This window comes from Bos mutus, chromosome 16 (assembly GCF_027580195.1).
Source record: "Bos mutus isolate GX-2022 chromosome 16, NWIPB_WYAK_1.1, whole genome shotgun sequence".
NCBI lineage: Eukaryota > Metazoa > Chordata > Mammalia > Artiodactyla > Bovidae > Bos > Bos mutus.
The window spans coordinates 32031075-32037074 of record NC_091632.1 but is presented as its reverse complement, the minus strand read 5'-3'; positions in this window follow the sequence as shown (position 1 = coordinate 32037074).

Sequence of the window (6000 nt, the reverse complement as noted above, 5' to 3'; positions counted from 1 at the left end):
TTTATTTGCTATTAAAATACTACACAGGTTTTTGACAATAAAACCAGTATAAATTTTTAAAATATTTAATAAAGAGCATATGTTTCCACTAAGGATTCAGAGCAGAAAGAATATTAATCCAAGAATGCATGTGTGCTCATTTGTGTCTGACTCTTTGCAATCCCGTGGACTGTAGCCCACCAGGGTGCTTTGTCCATGGAATTTTCCAGGCAAGAATACTGGAGTGGGTTGCCATTTCCTACTCCAGGGGCTCTTCCTGATCCAAATATCAAACCCGTGTCTCCTGTGTCTCCTACAATGGTAGGCAGAATTCTTTACCACCGAACCACCTGGGAAGCCCCTGATGTAAGAGTAACGGCTGCCTGATGAAGTTTCAATTTAATTTTTAAAGTCCATTAATATCACACCCAAAGGACATTATAATGATGACCAAAAACCTCCTTTTGCTAAGCAGAGGATCAAGACTATGTTCAAGCATGTGCTAAATTTTCATGTTTTATTTAAGAATTATTTTCCTCCTAAGAGGTTTATTCCTTTATAAATAGTATCTATCAGACTAGAAACTAGTGATTAACATTGTGGCGTAAGTTAAAATAAAGAAAATAGGTCACCATAAAAATTGATCTTCTTCATAGTTTATAGTTAAAATTATGTAAGAGGGAAAGAAAAATGCCCAGCAAAGATTTACTGAGTATAGAACCACTTGAATTCACTTATAAGTGAGAAAGTACAAAAAATAAGAAAAGACAGTTTATCACACTGGTGATAGAGATTTTTTTCATCCCAGAAAAATGCTCCATAAACAAAATTCAGGATGGATAGGGAGCTGCTGTTCTTCTGCAAGTGGCGAAGGGTTATCACAATGGCATCACTTTTCCCCAGAAGTTTTAGAGGAAAACTTATGAACCTTGAGAATTTGAGGACTCCATCCCTTGCTGGCACGCCCCCAAGGAAAGCTGTGTGCATCCACAATTTGAAGACCCTACCCTGTCCCCTTGCTTGGCTGGATCTCCTCCCAGCATTAGGGTCACCTCATCTCACTCAGGGCTTCCCTTGTGGCTCAGCAGTAAAGAATCCACCTGCCAATGCAGGAGACGTGAGTTCCATCCCTGGCTTGGGAAGGTCCCCTGGAGAAGGAAATGGCAATGCACTCCAGTATGCTTGCCTAGGAAATCCCACGGACAGAGGAGCCTGGCAGGCTATGGTCCACGGGGTCGCTGCAAAGAGTTGGGCATGTCTTAGTGACTAAACAGCAGCAGAGGATATCCTGAGCTCCCTGCAGTCAGGAGCTTGCTGATACATTCGTCTTCCTCTGGCATGTTCTCCTTCAGTATTTGTGAAGGGAGACTTGTGATTTTGTTGGACCTGCTAGAAGATCCTCACCATTGAGGAATCCCAGCCCAACGCAGCCAGGAGGGTGAGTCAACAGCACGTGATAAACCTCCAGTCAGCCTGATGATACAAAGACAAAATGAGCAGGTGATTTATAAGGTTTCTGGGATGCTTGAAAAGCCCTGGGGGCACCTCTCCAAATCTCAGTGCATACCTTTGTCTCCTTGCAAACTGCCTGAGAGCTGAAAGTTCCATAAACAGTATTCACTTCTTAGCTTACATTCCTAGAAACCTGATTCCTTTGAGAATGCAAGTCTACGTACAAAGATGGCATGTAGCACTATCAGTTTGGCAGAGTTTGCTGTGAATGGCTTTCTCTCCTTTTCCCAAGAGCAGGTTTTGATAAGATGTCAAGGAGATTAGAGGGCTTCCTGCGTTGGCTCAGAAGTAAATAACCTGCATGCCTGTGCAGGAGACACAGGTTCGATTCCTGGGTTGGGAAGATCCCCTGAAGGAGGAAATGGCAATCTACTCCAGTATGCTTGCCTGGGAAATCCCATGGACAGAGGAACCTGGAGGGCTACAGTCCATGGGGTTGCAAAAGAGTCAGATACAACTGAGCGGCTAACGACGAGACTAATTTCTTGGATATTGCCAAGACGAAGACGGCGCACAAAAATAAAAAGCTCTGGGATGCCAAAGACACATTAGAGCCATTTCATAATTTCATTTGGTCTCACAGTGGCTCAGGATTTATGCTGTCATTCATTCATTCACTCTTGTAACTCATTAATTGGCTCATTCAGGACCTACTGCTTGCCCAACAGCGAAGATGTGAGGTTTGCCTGGACCTGGCTGTCCCCTAGCTGTCCTTACCATTAATCTCACCTCACATACCATCAACCTCTCCACTCTTATCCCTCATCTTGGTAGAGAAAAGTTGAGTCTTTGTCATTCATGCAGGGCCCTACAGCTGTCTTGGGCCGAGGAACGATTTTCAGTTTTTCCCTAGTCTGAGGCTTCCTTAGTGGCTCAGATGGTAAAGAATCTGCCTGCAATGTAGGAGACCAGGGTTTGATCCCTGGGTTGGGAAGATCTTCTGGAGGAGGAAATGGGGGAAAAAACCACTCCAGTTTTCTTGCCTGGAAAATCCCATGGACAGAGGAGCCTACAGGGCTACAGGTCCTGTGGTCACAATGAGTCGGACACAACTAAGTGACTTCCACTTCACTTCCCTTCACTTCACAGTTTTCCCCTAGTTTATTAAAAGCATGGTGCTTTTGCTTGAAGCAATAAGGAAAACATTCAGCTCTGTGGATCAATAGGCTCCTGTGAATTTTGTTGTCCTGTGGGGGAGGTGGGGTGGGGGCGGCCTTGGGCTTCTCTGCTAGACACAGAGAGGGATCCACACACTCCAGGAGAACAGAGAGCTCTGACCAGGCCTGGCCTGGGTGTGAACATCCCCTTCCCCCGGGAGATGAAATGCCCCATTTGACGTACTCAGAATCTGATGTTGGCTCCACACTGCACCAAAGAAATGAAAAAACAATATACACAGGCCCCTGGAAACTTTTTCTTTTCACAACAACAAATTGCTTATTTATGTACAACCCTTCCTCTATCCTCCACCCAAAAGAAAAAGCTGACTGACTCCACCAATGGGTTTGAATTCAGATATATTGGATGGTTCTGAGACAAGGGTTGCTGATTCCTTTAATGGGTTGAGAGCAGAGAGTCCATTTTTTGTTTGTTTTGTTTTATTTTGTCGGCTTGTTCTTTTTTTTTTCCTGATCAATACTGAGTTTTTAACGGACAGACAAGCATTGGGGCAGAAGGACGTTTTTATAATTCAGACCAGTATACACAGAAAGCTCCTTTCATTGGTGTGTTCAGAGGGCTCTTCATTATGGAGACTCAACACTGCTTGGCAAACAGTCTGAATGAATGCATCTCAGTATGGGAGGCTGGGAAGTCGAATTGGGACAGGGCTGGAGGCTGGTGTTTATCTTACTGCTCTCTTGAAGGGTGGTGGCCTTGAAGACATCAATCCTGGTCTTTCTCTCTCTCAGCTTCCCTGAATGGAAAGTGGGCTTGTGAAAATGCTGGTGGGCAAGGCTGCTGTGAGTCAGTGAAAAAAACAGCAGCTTCACTCATTTTCCTGCCAGCTCCTGCACACATGCCTGGTAATGACAGCAGCCCCACCGCAAACCTTGTGCTATGCCAGCCTGGAATCCCCTGCCCAGAGGAGACGGTGCGGTCGCCGGAGATGAGGCCAAGAGACGCACCGGACGAGACCCCACCCCACCTCCTCCATGGGGCACAGTTTCTTTGGAATAGTCTGGATATTGTTGGTAGTTTGAAATCTCTTTTGTTGAGGTCCCAAATCTGTTTTAATCACTGTTCAGGAATCTAATTCAAAAATTTGGATTTTAGTGTCTGCCAAGAGTTGGGTTTGGCCATGATGGGAAAACAGGAAAAGGCTTAGAAGTTAATAAAGCTGGAAGCAAACAGCTTTTATGTTAGCAGTGCAATAGTCAGAGCCTCTGAGCCCCCATTCGTGTCCCCAGCTTCAGAGAGGGCAAGGACTATCCTTACATTGGAGCAGCATGTTCACAGGGTTTGGGAGTCGGGTAAGTGGCACAGGGGAGTTTCTAGGAGATTTAACTGTTTTCCTTGGAAGAGCTAGGGAGTCTGGTCACCTTTTTATTACTAGCGCTGACAGCAGGGAGCTATAAGACACACGATTTATTCTTTCATTCAGTAAGATCTGTTGAACATCCAAGTGTGTACCAGGCAGTGTTCCAGGCTCCAGGGACATGGCAGGGAGCAAGGCATCCAGATGGATGTTTCTGAACCTCTTCCATGTTGTAGTGTTATTCGCTCAGTCATGTCTGACTCTTTGCCACTCCATGGACTGTAGCCCACCAGGCTCCTCTCTCCATGGAATTTCCCAGGCAAGAATTCTGCAGTGGGTTGCCATTCCCCTCTCCAGGGGATCTTCCCAACTCAGGGATTGAACCTGGGTCTCCTATATTGCAGGTGGATTCTTTACAGTCTGAGCCACCAGAGAAGCTGAGGAGAAACAGATAATAGACAAGGAAATAAATAAGGTATGCAAAGGTTGTGCTGAGGGTTATGAAAGAAAAAAAAAGTCCATGGAGCAGAGTAGCAGTCTTCCAAGTGGGGAAGCCCAACGCTGGGGGTGGCAATGGCCAAGGGGACACACGCAGACAAGAAAGTTTAAAGGGTATCAGTTTCCAGCTTCCCAATGAACATGTGCTCTGTTTGCTAACATGCATCTACGCCTCTTCCACAACTGTTTTTCTTCTCTTTTGCTGTGGGAAGACAAGCCTCTTAGTCCTCCTTCATCCTTCAAAGATGCATTGCCTAAGGGATGGAAAACCCCCTAAGGGCTTCCCAGGTGGCTCAGCGGTAAAGAATTCACCTGCCAATGCAGGAGACATGGGTTAGATCCCTGAGATGGGAAGATCCCCTGGAGACGGAAATGGCAACCCACTCCAGTATTCATGCTGGGAAATTTCACAGACAGAGGAGACCAGGGGTGGGGGTGGGGGTGCTACAGTCCATAGGGTCACGAAGAGACTGAGCAACTAAACAGCAACAGACAAAGACAAGTGAGGGACAGTTTGAGATGGTGTCTGAATAACCTCCTATGGGCAAAACACCGTAAACCCAAGTGCTCACTTTGGCAGCACATATACTAAAACACAATAAACCCACCAAAGAGTTTATGTTTTTTCTTGTTGTAAGGATATTTCTATGAAGGGTGAAGTCTAGCTTTAGAATTGGGGTATTTTGACCCCAGTTAGGTTATTCTGAATTTGTATTGGGCAGTGTTAAGTGTTAGTGTCGGATGGTTGGATGGCATCACCAACTTGATGGACATGAGTTTGAGCAAGCTCTGGGAATTGGTGATGGACAGGGAAGCCTGACATGGAAGCCTGGTGTGCTGTAGTCCATGGGGTGGCAAAGAGTCGGACACAACTGGTCAACTGAACTGAACTGAAGCATTAGTGTTAGTCACTCAGTCATGGCTGACTCTTTGCAACCCCATGGACTGTAGCCTGCCAGCTCCTCTGTCCATGGAATTCTCCAGGCAAGAATACTGGAGTGGGTTGCCATACCCTTTTCCAGGGAATCTTCCCGACCCAGGGACCGAACTTGGGTCTCCTGGCCAGAGTGATGACTGATTCAATTTTATGACCTGGCCTCTTCTATGCTCTGGCTCTTGACCCAGATTCATGGCTCTGAAGGAGAGCCCTGAGAGACAAAAGCAAAGGGAAGATGAAGAGAAGCAAGGACTCCTTGTTTCAAACAGGAGCCAAACTCATGGACAAGACTCCCGCCAGATCCATAAATCCATGTCAGAATTAGAATTCAGAAGAATCAGAATTCTCAAGAAGATGTGTAATAGTTCATCATTTTGAACTGAAATAAAGTTAGACTCCTGACAGAAGAAAAGTCTGGTTTGATAAAGAGCTGGTATTAATAATTAAGTTTCCTGGCAGAGATTTCCCATTAATTCAATGAACATAGTTCACAGCACTGTGGGGTTTTGTGAAAATATATGAAAAGTATGTGATCAGATTAAATCAATCTATTTAACTACATTGGCAAAGGAGTCTTGAAATAAGAAATATTTTTATT